This window comes from Equus caballus, chromosome 17 (assembly GCF_041296265.1).
Source record: "Equus caballus isolate H_3958 breed thoroughbred chromosome 17, TB-T2T, whole genome shotgun sequence".
NCBI classification, from domain to species: Eukaryota; Metazoa; Chordata; class Mammalia; order Perissodactyla; family Equidae; genus Equus; species Equus caballus.
In genome coordinates, this window is record NC_091700.1 from 15199032 (window position 1) to 15215116 (window position 16085).

A 16085-nucleotide genomic window follows, 5' to 3' on the forward strand; every position below is an offset into this window, starting at 1 on the left:
ACCAAGGTGAAATATATGCTATGGTGAATATGTGGAGTTGGAAGTATCTAAAGGGCCTCAGAGGGGTGGACTGATTTGCTGGCCTGGATGGTGGGGGAAGGGTTGTGGGTTCATCACTTCTGTGTTTTCCCCTCCCCGACCTTCAAGAACCTCTGGTGTCTATGCTAAAGCTCTGTGATGCGGGCCTGGAACTCTAGTCTAGAATGTGCACTCTTAACGCCCAGCTGCCTGAGGTGGCAGTGCACTTCTGGTGATGCAGATCACCCTCTTTGTCTGAGGAATGTTAATGCACCATGGCTGAGCTCCAGCTTGAGTTCCTAGGTATTCCCATCCCTGCCTTCCTGTGTGGGGTGGGGCTCCTTCTTCTGTCACTCTGCTACCTAAAGAGGAGTCCATGTTTCCCAATATTTCGGAAAGAGAGAGACATCAATCAGGTAAGTAAATCAGGTCCCTCAGAAATATCAAATCTTTCTTTTCAAATAGATGTATTCAATGCTATCAATTTCCCCCTAAGTACTGCTTTTGCTATACCTTATAAATTTTAATAAGTTCTATTTTAATTTTCATTTAGTTTAAAATACTTTGAGACTTCTTCCTTGACCAATGTGTTTAGTAGCGTGTTGTTTAATCTCCAAACATTTTAGGATTTCCAGCTATCCTTCTGTAATTGATTCCTAGTTTAATTCCATTATGGTCTGAAAACGTACTTTGTACAATCTCTATTTATTTTTGTTAAAGTGTGTTTTGTGGCCAAGAACGTGGTCTATCTTGGTGAATGTTCCATGAGAGTTTGAGAAGAATGTGTATTATCGGATGAAGTACTCTACAAAGTGTCAATTAGATCACGTTGACTGATGGTGCTGTTCAGGTCAACTGCATCTATACTGATTTTCTGCCTGCTGAATCTGTCCATTTCTGAGAGAGAGGGTGAAATCTCCAAACATAACAATGGATTCAACTATTTCTCTTTGCAGTTCTGCCAGTTTTTGCCTCATATTTTGACACTATGTTGTTAGATGTATACATGTTGAGGACTGTGTGTCTTGTTGGAGCATGGTTATGTAAGACCCCTCTTTATCCCTGAGTTTTCCTTGTTCTGAAGTCTGCTTTGTCTGAAATTAATATAGTTACTCCTGTTTTCTTTTGGTTAGTGTTAGCATGGTACATTTTTCTCTGTCTTTATTTGTAATCTATCTGTATCTTTATTTTTAAAGTGGGCATTCTGTATACAACATTTAATTGGGTCTTGTTTTTATATCCACTGACAGTCTCTGTTTTTTAATTGGTGAATTTGCACCATTTATATTTAGTGATTTTTTAAAAATACGGTAGGACTCATATCTACAACGTCTATAACTGTTTACTATTCATTATATCTATTCTTTTTTCTTCTCTTTTTCTGCGTTTTCTGGTTTTAGACAAGCATTTTATATGATTCCATTTTCTCTCATCTCTTACTATATCAATTGTTCTTTAAAAAAAATTTCAGTGGTTGCTGTAGAGTTTGTAATATACGTTTATAACTAATGTAAGCCCTCTGTAACACTGTTTTCATTCCTTTCACCTATCCATATACTATAATCACCCAGTACATTGTCACTATTATTATTAGCTCAATTGAGAATAAGAAAAATAAAAGTTTCATTTTACCTTAATTTATTCCTTCTCTTCCTCTTTTTAATGAAGATCCAAGTTATCATTTTCCTTCTCCCTGAGGAACTTTTAAAAAATATTTATTGCAGAGCAGGTCTGCTGCTGATGAATTCCCTCAGTTTTTGTTTGTCTGAGAAAGGTTTTATTTCTCCTTCACTTTTGAATGATCATCTCACTAGATAGAAAATTCTAGGTGGGTGGTGTTTGTTCTTCTTTCAACACTTTAAATATTTCACTCTACTCTCTTCTTGCTTGCATGGTTTATGATGAGAATCCCACAATTCTCATCCTTGTTCCTCTAGATGTAGGGTGTTTATTTTCCTCTGGATTCTTTCAAGATTTATCTTTTGGTTTCCTACAGTTTGAAGACGATATGTCCAAGTATAGACTTTTTTAGTATTTATCTTGTTGGGGTCTTTTCTGAGCTTCTACAATCTATGGTTAACCTGTCATTAATTTTGGAAAATCCTTGGCCATCATTACTTCAAATATTTTTCTACTCTGTTCTTTCTCTTTTCTTCTTCTGGTATGCCAATTACACATGCTACATATTTTGAAACTGTCTCTCAGTTCTTGGATATTCTGGGCTTTAAAACTTTTTTTCTTTTTCTCTCTGCATTTCAGTTTGCAAAGTTTCTATTGACATATATTCAAACTCACATATTCCTTCCTTGGCCGTATGCAATCTACAGATGAGCCAATCACAGGCCTTCTCTATTTCTTGTAGTGTTTTTGGTTTCTAACATTCCCTTTTGATTCTTTCTTAGAATTTCCCTCTGTCTGTTGGCATTCCTCATCTGTTCTTGTGTGCCGTCTATTTTTTCCATCAGAGCCCTTAACATACTAATCATGGTTATTTTGGATTCTATGTGTGATAATTTCAAAACCTGTGTCAATGTGAATGTGGATCTGATGCTTGCTTTGTCTGTTTAGACTGTTTTTTCTTGCCTTTTAGCATGCCTTGTAATTTTTGGTTGAAAGCCAGACATGCTGTATTAGGAAATAGGAACTGAAATAAATAAACCTTTAGTGTGAAGTTTTATGCTCATGTGGCTAGGTGTTGGGCTGTGTTTAATATTTACCGTAGCTGTGCATGTCAGAGGCTTCCATTTCCTCTAGTGTCCTTGTTTTTGTGTTTCTTGTGTCTTTAGGTTCCCCTAAATCTCCTCCTTAAACAGAGCCTATGCCTTGCAACTCTTTCAGCTATGATCCCATCACTATACTGCAGCCCTGGGGACGTGGTGGAAAGGTGTTAAGGGAGGGGATATAATTAAATCTGTTAGTGGGCCTGTGTCCCTGGGTTGTGACGTTCACAAGTGTTTCTAAGCTTTTTTTTTCTTTTCTTTGAACTCTTTAGATGAGACGGGAAGGCTACAGGGGGCTGCAGTTGGGTAACTGCCCTTCACCCACGGGGGATAAGGCTTGGTAGTCTTTTCCTCTGCTAGGGAGGCTTCTATTATGGAGCACACTCAGGGGATATTTCAAAATCCTTTCAAAATGGTAACCTTTCTCCCCCACCCTCCCGTGCCAGAAACATCAGAGTTTCTTCATGGTTCTTCACTGTGAGAACTTAGTAGGGTTCCTGGAAGTAAAACTCACGAGTAGCTGGGGCCTCCCCTTAAACGGTCCTCCAGGAGTTTCTCACTTTCATGCTAGCCCACATGCATCCTCAGCAATTTGTCATTGTCTTTTACGTGTTTCTACCAGTTTATGGCTCTAGTGGCTTCTGTCCAGGTAAGCTGATCTTAACTGTGATTCTCTGCATTCACCCTCTCTGAAGATTCTGGGTAGTAGTTTGCCCTGCAACCTCAGTTCTCTGGTGACTTCAAGAAAAGCCATTGATTTTCAGTTTGCTCAGCTTTTGCTTCTCCTAAAGACCATAGTAAAGACTCCCAAGCTCTTTAAGTGTTGGAGCTGGAACCAAAAGTCAGTCCTCAAAGAATAATTCTTTATTTTCCCGTTCCCTTTCTCACATTTTTAAATGAGTTTGGCTGGGCCAGAGAGACACCTAAAATGGGAAGTCTGAGGAGAGGACAGACCATTGCTCTCTTAGGGGAAGAGAACAGGCAGAACTAGGGCTTCAGGGAGGACTAAGGATTCCATTTAAAGCTCACAGACTATCTGGGTGTGCTGGTAGGTTCCCAAATAAAATCCCAAACAGTGATTCTGTAGTCCTTGATTCAGTTATTTAGCGTTTCAGATCTGTGTAGGAGAACACCGTTCCCAGCACTTGATCATGAGTCATCTTGCCATGTCAGGCGCCACTTGCCAAGCCTTCCTTCATGTTGGGCAGATCAGGAGAACAGAGCTGAGTCTCTGAGCAGATGCTGGAGCAAGAGCTCTGTCCCAGGATACAGGGGCCTATCTGAGGAAGCACAGATGTGACTGTGGGCCTCAGAGTCTATGCCCTCCTTGAGCAGAGGACTTCTGACTGAGAAGATCAAGTGTGGACTCTAGCCAAAAATCCTCCTTCGAGTTTTTCAAAGAAGGAAAAATTGAAAGTATCTTATCACCTTTAGAAATTCAGAAAGGGAAAGAACACAAAGTGCTAGTAATAAAAATAGAGAGTGACAGTAATCTTGGATGAATATCTGAGTTTCCTAGAGAGAGGAGCAAGCCAACTAAGTCCTCGATCCTCATTCTTTTCTTTTTGTTCTCAGCGTCAGGGCAGAGCCAAGAGGAGAAGAAAAGGTGGAACACCAAGTGGTAAGGTTCCACCTATCCCACCTGAGCTCTCCAAGGGTGACCCATCCTGTCCTCTCCATGAGGTCCCAGGTCCATGGTCTCTGAGGATGTCACTCGCTAGATACAGTCCCTCTCAGAAAACAGAGCCCTCAGAGGAGAGGCTCATGGGAAAGCAGTCAGAACCTGAAACATTTCTCAGATTCCTGCTCTGCTCACATCTGGGCATGAAGCAGTGATGGACCTGGGCAATGGGCGTTGCCCAATAAGTGACCATATGAGATGTAAAGAGTCAGAACTTCTGTCTCCTGACCTGGTGAAAGTACTTTGACTTCCTGGATGATCAGATTCTTCCTTGAAGTAACCAGTGACCTATGTTCCTCACATGGTGTTTTTGAGCCTCACATGGGATGACATACATATATGAATGAAAGCTCTTTGTGAATGATAAAGCAACATACATACGTGAGCTTTATTATTATCATTAACCGTGCGATCTTGAATCCTAATTCTTGGAGCTCTCCAAGTCCAATCTACCAAGGGTACCATAAAGGACATTCTACTCTGCCTCCTAAAAGATCTCTTTGCTTCTGTCTTCATCACTTTCCTGTTTTCCCAGGTGGTAGAGCTTACCAGAGCGAAGCAGAGGAGGCAAGGAAGGTGCTTTCTCTGCTGCAAAGGTGACTAAACACAATCCTTCTTTCCTGTATTCCGCTTCTTAGCAGGGTCTAAGAATTTCTAGGGCCTCAGTGAAACGTGAGATTGATAAGGGAGGGAAAATCCTCAGATTTTGAAATCCAGATTGTGAAAGTCTTGGGGAGAAGGAAACAACATAGATTGTGAGCTCAAGGAAGTGGAGGGATGTGAAAGGACAGTATGCAATGGGTGCCCCTACCTCTGTCAGACCTGCCAGGGCCCCATATATTTGTTCTGGTCCTGGCTGCAGCTATGTACATCCTGTCTCCTTCAGTCCCCGGGGCCAGCATCGCGATACCATCTGCTTTCGTCAACTGCTATGTCCAGACCGTTCCTGTGAGGTGTGTAATAGCACAACCGTGGAGGTCAATCGGTTGCTGTTCCTGGAGGGCCTGGAAGATGATACTGCCTCTGTGTCCTCTCTGGCTTCCACAGCTCCTGGGACTGAGTCATCCTTCACTCTGTCCTCTGCCTTCTCAGAAGTCCCTCCAGGAGACCTAACACCATCCCCTCCACCTGACCCTTCCCCACCGCCCCCCTCCGCTCTCTCACCTAACCCAACGACACCCTTAGCTGACTTTCTTTCACCCTCACCACCGGGTCACTCTATGCCACCAGAGCCTTTTCCTCCCTTGGAGTCCAAATTCCCAGCAGACCATTCCCCACCCCAACCCCTTGCCCTTCCCCCTCTCCCACCACATGACACCCAGGCAACGGGTCCTATTCTCCAACCAGAGGCCACTCTGTCTCTGAATACGATCTTCTCTCTTGACCGCACCCTTTCCCAAGATATTAACGCCTTACCAAATCTGTCCCAGATAATGAATCCCAGTGATTCACTAGCTTGTCATCATGCACCACCAAGCCTGTCTGTCTCACTACGGAAAGACCACCCTTTAACTGTGACTCAATCTAAATTGGTTTCCATCTTATTGAAGTCTGCTCCAGAGAACTCATCTCCAGATAGCCCTGGTGGGTTGTCCACTTATGTCCCAACAGTCAGAGGCACTGACCATTCAAGTCTGTCAATTTCAGAATTCTCTTGTTGTCGGGCTCCTGCCAAGAACATGTTCCTCCCCACATTATCACACTGTGATTTTCAACGAGAGCAAGTTTCCCTCCGTCTATGAGAGACCTGTCTCTGGGGAGACTCTGCTACCAATCACATGGAGGCCAGCAGCCATTCTTTCCTTGGCCTTAACGGCCAGGCATTCTTGGCAAGACAAATAAAAAAGAGAATGGATTTCCAGATTTTAGAGAAGAAAGAAAAGGAGGAAGGACTATTTTCAAAACAAATGTGCTCAGAAAACCAACGGATGTCTTCAGGGAATTCATTGCAGCCACTTGACGTACAAGACACCACAGCCCCCAAAACTGGCTGGGACATCACAGGCAAACCAGAGCAGCTGAGCATTTGTCAACAGCTACTGTATGTCAAGACTTTGGGAGAAAACTTGCAGAAATATACCCAGCTCTTTTGGGCTGTTCCCTCTCTGCACAGTGAGTCCCCGGTGGCCACTCTCCTGGTTTCTAGTAGTAGTGCCCCACTAGGGTCTCATTTTGTCTTATTCAATGGAATCTGTAATGCTTCTGCAGTCAAGATGAGGAATCAAGAATCTCCACCACTTCCCCATTCTCATCCTCCTCCCCTCCCCGATGTACATCCACAACCCTTCTCTCAAATCAACCCCCAATCCCAGCACCCACACTTCACTCAGGTCCAGCCCCATGCCCACCTTCAATCCCCACTCTCAATCCTACCATCTTCTTCTCCATCCCAGATTAGGGACCATGGAGTGTCTTTCCATAGATCCCAGATTGAGTCAGACTCTCATATCTCAACTGAAAATCAACACCTGAAATGGCACATGTTGCAGAAGCAACAAGAAAGTCTATGGGGTTTAGTCCCTGCATTCCAAAAATCTCAAGAAGCCACTTGTCCTCAAGCTCTCACCCCTCCTTTGGTCAGCCAGTCCTCCCATGCCTATGTACCAGTCTCGGTCCTTCCTGGCCATTTTCATATCACCCGTGAACCCCAGGATAAAATGGAGCTCCACATTCCAAGGAGGCTATTCTCACACTGCTGCCTCCATGCCAGTAGGAATCTAGAGTCTCTGTGTAAATGCACAGAAACATCTCAGCAAAAAGGCAGACATGCTCACTCACAGCTCCGTCAGCTTCAGGGCCAGAGTAGCAAGGATCTAGCAGAGACTGAATTGAGTTTCCCAGGAAGCTTCCATGAGACGATCTCAACAAAGTTTCAACTAAGGCAGGACATGAAGAGGAATCTTGGATATATCCTAGAGAAGACCCCAGAAGATAGTCCTCCAAGGGTCTCAGAATGCTACCTACTAAAGAGTCTGAGGGCTGCCTCAGAGACAAAAAGTAGCTGTGTGTGTCACTCAAGGAATTACTCAGGGAATCAACTCTTAAATGTCTCAAGGAAGGACACAGACCAGAATGAAGTGAAAACCATTCTTAGATTATATCTAAGCCAGAAGTTTTGGCAGATCACTGCGGGGAGGATCCCCCTCGGGGTGTGTCATTTTTGGCTGGCTGAGGACAACCCATCCCCTCCTTCTGGGAGTTCCCAGAAGAATATGGAAAACAGAAATTTGAAAAACATAACAGTAGGTGGGGTCCACCCCCAGATGACCACTCCAGAGCTTTCTTTTCTGGATCCCAACACCCGACAGGTGCTAGAAGCCCATATTATAAGGTTTCGCGTGAGTCAGAGGTGGGGCCTACCCCTCAAAGTTCTTGAATCCATAAAATCCTATAAGTCGAGAGAAGCCAAAACATGGCCTCTTCCCCAATTTGACTTTCTCTCAGCCACCTATATTTCTGGGGTGGATTCCAAAGCTGAGGTTTCCAAGCCCCTTGAGGGAAGCTCTAAAAGTTTTCAGGGAAATAAGGTGAAAACAACGAATTCAGTCCCCATCCTGGATCTTCCACTCCCTGCTACCTCACCTGTGGGCAACGAAGGACAGGGGGCCGTAAAACCATCCCACTCTGATATCGACCAGGAGCTTGCCAAGGACATCCAGGCAATCGAGCATGGCAGACAGACTTCAGAGATCCTCACACACAGCTTTATAGACAAAGTGAGTCAGAGTAAGACTGCACTAGACAATAACAGATGCAGCCGAGAGGTGCCCACAAGGCAAGCTGGGGCTGGACATGTGCCAAGGGATGAGAATGTGAGTTCCAGTGATAGAGAGGACATGATTCAGGGCCAAAAGATGGTGGAGAAGAATTGAAAACATTTTTCCACGTTCACCATGAACTTCGGGGAGATATTCAAGGCTGAGGAGCTGTGCGTTCTTACATCACAATCTTGTGACATCTTGACAACCAACAAGTTGGGAAGCTCCCAAATGGTAAATATCAATGTGAGCAAAGTAGAAACTACCCTGACCAGTGAATGTCCCTCACCAAAAATACCAGTTCCCCAAGATTCCAAGCCATCAGACATTAAAAAACAGCTCCTTACCGAGTTGAAGTTTCAATTGAAGAGCAAGGAACATAGCCAGCCTAAAGGCTCTCCCGCTGACATATCCCTTACTTCAGATAGCTTGCCTTCTGACTCCTCACTGACTCAGTCCCAGAGCGTCTCCAGTGGGGACATGGGAGCTTCCCAGGTGCTGCAAGTCCACTTGGAGGACAATGGGCATTGGCGGGAACCCTGGGCCTCTAAGCATGTCTCATGGAAATGCCAGGATAGGAATTTCCCACCAGCTGCAAAGACAGTGAGACCTCTGGACTCCAGAGCAGGAGAATGTGGAAGCGAGGATTCAGGAGTTGGGACGTCTAAAGCCAGAAAGAAGAGCCACTCTATTGAGGACAGAGAATTAGAGGGTGCTTCCCTGTATCTGTCACAGAATGAACAGTTTCCTCCCAAAAGTTACTTCAGAAAAAAAATGAGGCAGTTTTTTCAGTGGATTAATTCCAAGAAAAAAATCACAGGGCAGGAAAGTCCCCAGCAAAAAGCCAAGTTCACGTCAACCTTTGCACCGCTCCGAGACCCAGCTCAAAGTGCAGCTCTCGTGAGCTGTGGGCCTCCTGAAGCTCATGAGCTCATGGCAGCCATCGGGAAGATCCTAGAGGAGAAACTGGCATGGAGATACGAACCTGAGGCTGCAGAGTTAAGTCAGCATAAGGGGGAACTGCAGGCCCAGGTAGAGCCTGACGAGGGACATCCCTCCAACTACGGGGCTCTCTCTGACCCACAGCCAGGGGAATGGGCAAGGACCACATCCTGCAGCCAAGATGCTGTCCCTCCTGACAAGAGTTTTCGTACAAGGGTTAGACAGAAAAGAGACAGGATCAGACAGCCCTGGAAAGTTGTGGCCTTCAAGGACCAGCATTTATGCCAGAGTCAACCCCCTTCCCCACCCTACAGGGAGTCTGTGCCCCATCCAAGACCCACCTGCATGCATGATGTATCCCACGTCCCTGCGGCCACCCTCACCTCTAATGAAAGCACTGTGTTCAGAGATCTGACTCTTCTATTCAAACAGGAAATGCTTCTCCAACACTTCCAGGGAGGAAAAATGTCCCCAAAGAAATCATTCAGTCCTTGTGGAGAAAGCATTGCCGTTTTCACGAGAACACATCCTCTGATGAGAACCATGGTTAGCACAACCAAGGATACTGATCGTCCTCAATAAATGTTTCTGCCAAGAGAGAGTAGTGTTCTCTGTGTGGTGCTTTGGGGGAGTGGGTTTGGGGTTCCCAGCGCTTATGCTCAGGGAAAGGAAGGAGGGAAGTCAGCTCTGACTGATTTCCTCATTTGGTTTCTGCAAGATGACCAGTCCCTTGTTGGGGGCCTGACAGTGGCTTTCTCAGTTTTATCTTGGGTCCTGTATTTGACCTTACTCAGATGTCCTGTACTTAAAACACTTTACTTTTTCATAAAAAGTACAAAAAGTTTACTCTAAAAACTTCCGGGCGTTTTCAAAATGAGAAAAACCCTTCAAGTCCAGAACTTGGCTCAACTTGTCTTTCCATCTGCTCCCTCACTATCCTGAACTATACACAGCTGCAGGGTGGGATGCGTTCCTCTGGAAGGATACAGCCAGAATTTCCCCTTGTTGCCTCAGAAAGTTTTGGAATTGGAAGTGTGGGGGTGTTTAGGCCCTGAGGTGAGTGGCAGGGGGAAATGTTGCTCTTGGATCTCTTGGTGAGGAATGAATGTCACCTGCTCCTAAGAGCCTTTCTCTCCCTCAGGAGGTCTGGGTGGTGGGCCGCGTCCCCACGCCTCAGCTGACCCTAACGAAAATGGGGGGCAGTTCACCCTTGCCCTTCCTCTACCCTTCCTGGAGCAGACGGGAGGAGAGACCTTGCAGCTCTGAAAAGGACCAGAGATATGAATCTTTTCCTGAAAACGGTAACTTACCTTCATTTAGAAAAAGTTGCTGATTCCTGAGTATCTCACAGGTGAGCAGTCAGTGCAGATGTGCGTATGGGTGGGTTTTGCGATTGTGGACACTGGAGTGGCCAGGGCAGGGTCCAGGAACTGGGTGGGTCCCGCTGAAGAATCTGTTATATGTGGGGTGGTAATCTGTCTGGAAGGCACATTCTGAGCTCAACAATGAGGTCTCCCTGCATGTGAGGACACCTCAAGGAACGCGAAGAGCTGCTCCCGAGGGAAACTTCCTCAGGAGGCCCAGCTTGGTAGAATTATTGCAAGACCAAGAGATCACCTGGCTATCATTTGTAGGAATGGTCGTCGGGCAGCCACCCAGAATTTGGGGCAACAGGAGACAACAAGTAGGGAAAAAGGAATGGTGGAGTGAGTGGAAAAGGAAAGAAAAAATGAGGAGGGGAAGAATGACCTCATCATCACTCCTCATGGTCCCTGAGGGTCACTTTGAGCTCAAAATGTCCCTTCCAGACAGATTAACACCCCACATCCTGGCCATCCACTCCACCCAGCACTACCTTACCTAGGCCTCACCTCCTGGAGACTAATCAGGGCTGGGGGGAGCACAATGATACCACTGCAGCTAAGAGAACTTGGGATAGTCTTCGAGATTGAAGACAGTGTCTCCAGGAATGTTGTCAAGGAGGTTGTCCTCTCATTTGGTGCCTGCCTTCCCAGCCATGCTACATCTTACACCAAGGTTACAGTAATTTAGGGGTGTGTTAGTTACTATATAACAAATACCCCAAAAGTTAGTGGCTAAAAAAACCAAGTATTTATTAATTCATAGTTTCTGTTGGTGAGGGATCTAGGCAAGGCCTACCTGGGTTCTCTGCTCCAAGGTCTCTCACAAGGCTGCAATTAAGGTGGCAGTTGGGGCTGGGGTCTCAGCTGAAGGCTTGACTGGGGAAATACACACTTCTTCGCTCACTTCTATAGCTGCTGGCTGGATGCAGTTCCTCAAGGCCTGTTGGACAGAGAGCCTCAATTCCTGGATGGCTGTTGGCTGGAGTTGGCCGGAGGCAACCTTCAGTTCCTTGTCATGTAGGCCTCTCCACCATGGCAGCTTGCTTCATCAAAGCCAGGAGAGAGTCTGCTAGCAAGACAGAAGTCACAATCTTGTAAACTAATGAGGGAAATGATATCCCATCACCATTCCCTTATTCTATTAGTCAGAAGCAAATCACGAGGTCCAGCTTACACTCAAGGGGAGCAGTTTATACAAGGGTGTGACTAGCAAAAGAAGGGATCTTTGGAACCTTCTTAGAACTCTTCCTAACACAAGGGTTTCTTCTTGGACATCCCACTGAGTTCACTGAAGCAAAAGTGACCAAAGGGACCAAGTGGATCCTTGTGCTCATCCATATCCACGTCATCAAAGGTAAAGCTGTTTAATGGCTAAGCGGAGAAACGTCTGGTAAGAAAAACATCAAAGAGATTGAAGCATCCAAAGAAGGAGGGAAAGGTGGCATGGAGGTAAAGGCGGTGTGGGGTCATCATGAACGGTAAAGTGAAAGGAGCCCTTAGAACCACCTGCCTCACCACTGCCAGTATTCAGACTTAGAGGGGAGGAAAAATTAGGAGCAAGACGGCTCATCCTCGCTCCGCCACCAAATCTCCACTCTGCTCTAGCTCCCCGACTATAGGCCTAAAGAAGCAACCTTCAGTTCCCATAGAGATAGCCAGGCTTATCGAGGAAGCAAACCCTACAGCTTGCAAGGTTTAACTTCCGCTCTTATTGATATATTTAATATAGCACATCCATCATTTCAAATTTGCTTCTCACAGCTTGAACATCAGAGAGAATGAATCACACAATCGATGGCAAAGCCAGTACTAGGGAATTCAGCATGTAGCTCCCATTCTGGGATGTTTTCCATGAACCCATTGCCAAAGAGCTTCTAACCAAGGGAGAGCTGGTGGCTCAAAAGGGCTGACTTACTGGCTGGGGTCACAAGACAAGTCATACCTGGTGCCCAGATATTTGCTTCTATTCAGAGAAACACTGGATGAGGCAACGAGACAGAATTTGCACACTCAGCACATCTAGGCAGTGAACTGTCCAAATGAGGTGACAGTACCACCCAGGAGTGATCCCACACTCTTGTTCTGCTTCTAGTACTGTTTTCCTTTCTCCCAGATTCCAGTTCCTATGGGAAAGCAGGACTCTTACCAAAAGAAGGAAAACGTATTAGCTGAACAGTGACTGGAGAGATGAGGAGGAATTTCTCTAGATTTCATGGGCTTGCTGCTTATACCCAGAGATCAGTGCTGTGCAGCTTGGGGGGCGTGGGGGGTGGGGGTGGGGGTCTCATTTACATGGTACTCTGTGGCACCTGAAGAATTTTCAGTGACATAGAATGTGATGGGAATGGGTTACCTGAATTTTTATACCCTCAAGCCCACACTCCAAACTTAATGTCAGGGCGAATAAAATGCATGAATTGACTGGTACCTTGATGTGGCTTGGGTATGGGAACCCCAGATCTCAGCTTCAGGCACTGTGAATTTCTCTGGTACCAGGTGCTGCCTAAGGGAATCAGCTTTCTTGAGGCAGCCTTCACATGGATTAACACTCAGAACTGTGCCGTAATCTGCAGCCACAATGAAGGGGCCCAGGCTATGAGAAGGGGCTCTTCTCTCTCTTTTTTTTTTTTTTAAAAGATTGGCACCTGAGCTAACAACTGTTGCCAATCTTCTCCTTCTTTTTTTCTCCACAAATCCCCTCAGTACATAGTTGTATATTTCAGTTGTGGGTCCCTCTAGTTGTGGCATGTGGGACGCCGCCTCAATGTGGCCTGAGGAGCAGTGCCACGTCCACACCCAGGATCCGAACCAGTGAAACCCTGGGCCGCCAATGCGGAGCGTGTGAACTTAACCACTTGGCCACGGGGCTGGCCCCGGGGCTCCTCTTGAGGCCTTTCCTCTGGAACTTCCATTGGCCCTGGATCAGAGCCTAATTTAGGCTATTTTCCTGGGGTCACAAGGACACGTTTGGTCTTCCTTAGGGAGGCCAAGTGGAAGCTCAGAGATTTGTGGAGGCTGCCTCCCTATCTCTCCCAGGAGACTCGGGGTCTGTTCCTTCCTTCTATGGGGGCCAGGAGGTAGAGAAGGAACTGAGTATTATGCAAGTTTAGCAATGCTTCACTGTGGGAGGGGGTTGGGCTGACAAGAGTAGGTAATTTTCCTTTGCAGGGATTCTTGCCCAGCTTGAGGCAACCTTCATTTGAAGCAGGATAATGCTGTTTCTACCCTCCACCTGAGGGGATTCCAGAAGGAATAAAAGTTACCTTTCCTCATTTGTCTTACAGGAAGTTCTGGGCTTCTGGGTTCAGGAGTTATTAATGGCTTTCATGTTTCCTGAACCCAAGCAGAAGTTGTGAGATACCTGTTGTACAGTCCTGTCCAGACCCTCATGTGGGAGGAGACTTTAGCTGGCTGCTCCAAGGAGAGAGGAGATAGGGGTTGACACAAGTGCTGGGGTGAGAGAAGGAGAGTTGCCTAAAGGTAGCAGTGGCTCCAAGACCCTGAGAATCAGGATGTAGAGACGAGTCCCTTAGGTGGACGGGTTCTGTGTGGAAGTCCTCTAGGAGACAGCACAATGTTTTAAGGGATGAAGTGATGATGCTGAGATGACTAATCATCAAGCCCCATCATCTTGAGAGCTGTCGCAAGACACGGCATTGCTCACACTTAGCACAGAGGCTGTGCAGCCACTGGCCTTTCAATGGGCCTGAAGGGCTTGGGCAATGAAAATCCCAGGGGCAACCAAGATGGACTCAAGATCACAGGCTCTTACCTACATATTTGATGGTGAATACTTAACTAAATAGGCAAAAAGCTCCCATTAATGACTACTTTTGTATATCTTCCTACCCTTTAAAATGGGGTCTTTGAGCCAGATTTAATTTAATTTAGAAAAATTAAGTACTGCTTCTTGTACTTCAATGTTGTGAAACAAATTTATGCTTTTTATGTATATTATCCCATTTAAACTTTACAATGCTTTGAAGTAGGTTTCTTTACCCTCTTTTATAGAAGGGCACGACCTGAAGGACAGAGAAGGTAATATATATTCAGAGTGCTAGCACAGAAGAGGGAGCCAGGGATGGAGAGCCCCCTTACGCTGTGAGGGATTCTTTGGATGTAAATGATGGCAAGCGCAATTCAACTGACTTTAAAAACAGGATCTGTTGACTCAGGCACCTGAAAAAGCTCTGGGAGTAAGGCTGCCCTCACGCAGGAGGATTCATATTGGGGCTCAGCTGATGTCATCAAGTTTCAGTTTCTATCCATTTCTCTGCTCTAGATTCTGGACTGGCTACCTTGTAAGTCTGTCTGGCAAGTTCGTAGCTACATCTTCCAAACTAAAAGCGCAGCTAAAAATGGGTTATTTCTCCCACTAGTCCCTTCAAAAGTCCCACTGTGCCTTATTGTCTCCTGTTGGGTCACATGCCCATCCCTGACCAATCACTGTTGCCAAAAGCATGGACCAATCTTTTTGGCCAAGCCTGACTTCAATGCCCTCCTTTAAAGTAAGAGCGTTAGTGATAAACAGCTCCACTTCACATGGACTGAAACTGACAACGGGGTTAGATCCCCAGAGGGCAAAAGAAGGACTATTTTTAGAAGGTGAGTGAATGCTGACTGTCAAAATAAAAACAAAAACAAAACGGATGTCTACTTCAACCCTCTCTCTCACCACCCCATTTCTGCCTTCTTGTCCAGAGTCATGCCATGGACTGAAGGTTAGAGTTAGAGGAAATGCCAATTCTGTGGACAGGAAAGGAACTCAAAGGGGAAGGAATGAATCAGAGGCCCCAACATCCATGCAGATAGACCATCCAATGATCTGATCTCTCACTGTCTGCTCCTTCTCATCTTAGAGTCCTTTACCTTCATTCCAGTTCAGTTATGGCCATATCCTAGAACTTATCACCAGCAACACTTGTGTGTTCTGAAAAAATACAGTCTGACATTCCTCCCTTTATCCTCTCAGCTTCTGCCCTCAGCATGCTAATGCCTCAACCTATTCAGGAACTACAAGTCACTCCATACTTTCCCCTGCTTACCTGACAACCTTTGTCTTCATTTCCTCCCTCTCCAAGGAAAACTTCATGGGGCATCACTTAATCCTAAACCTAAATATACTGCTCTGCTCTAAACAGCCTACCCCCTTCTTTCATTCGTCCTGTCTAGCAAAATCCAACTCTGCCTGTTTTAGAACTGCCTTCAAATAAGGGCCTGCTTCCTCTTGGATAAAATCACACAAGTGTGTTTGTGCCCCATAAACTTCTGTTCTACATCTGTTGCTCAGCTCCACCACTGCCTCAGAATCCAGTCATTCCTCCTGTGTTACCATGTGCCAGACGCTCTTCCAAGCACTTGGGACACCCAGTGGAGGCAACAAACAGAGGCCCTGTCTCGGGGGAGCTTCTGTGATTGTTTTCTCAGTCAACTCGCTTGCCTAAGTTCTCAAAACAATTCCACTTTCCTACACCTTGTCCACACTCCTCGCTCATTGATCATATGTGCTGGACCACCAGAGGGAAACAGAGAAGTCATCAGATGGGAACTTTTCTTCATAAAAACTTCAAAACAAAACAAAACCAAAACCAAAATGAGATCC

The 16085-nt window shown here is 45.8% G+C and overlaps 1 protein-coding gene and 1 long non-coding RNA gene across 41 annotated transcripts in view; one reads left to right on the plus strand and one right to left on the minus strand.

Annotated features, from left to right (window-relative positions):
• LOC138918311 (ral guanine nucleotide dissociation stimulator-like) overlaps positions 1–16085 on the minus strand; it is a 166743-nt gene that overhangs the window by 48901 nt on the left and 101757 nt on the right. For 34 of the 40 annotated variants that reach the window (XR_011427517.1, XR_011427521.1, XR_011427518.1 and 31 more), the window contains one exon: positions 11280–11549. The exons of 1 other annotated variant lie outside the window; for it this stretch is intronic. The gene's annotated coding sequence lies outside the window, so the exon portion shown is untranslated. Of the gene's footprint in view, positions 1–10429; positions 10573–11279; positions 11553–12425; positions 12607–16085 lie in introns of those variants that run through there. 5 more of the 40 variants (XR_011427514.1, XR_011427504.1, XR_011427497.1 and 2 more) reach the window with 4 other exon arrangements.
• LOC138918315 (uncharacterized) lies at positions 296–5016 on the plus strand. The gene is made up of 3 exons (XR_011427525.1): positions 296–434; positions 4314–4359; positions 4955–5016. It is a non-coding gene; the product is annotated as an uncharacterized lncRNA (long non-coding RNA).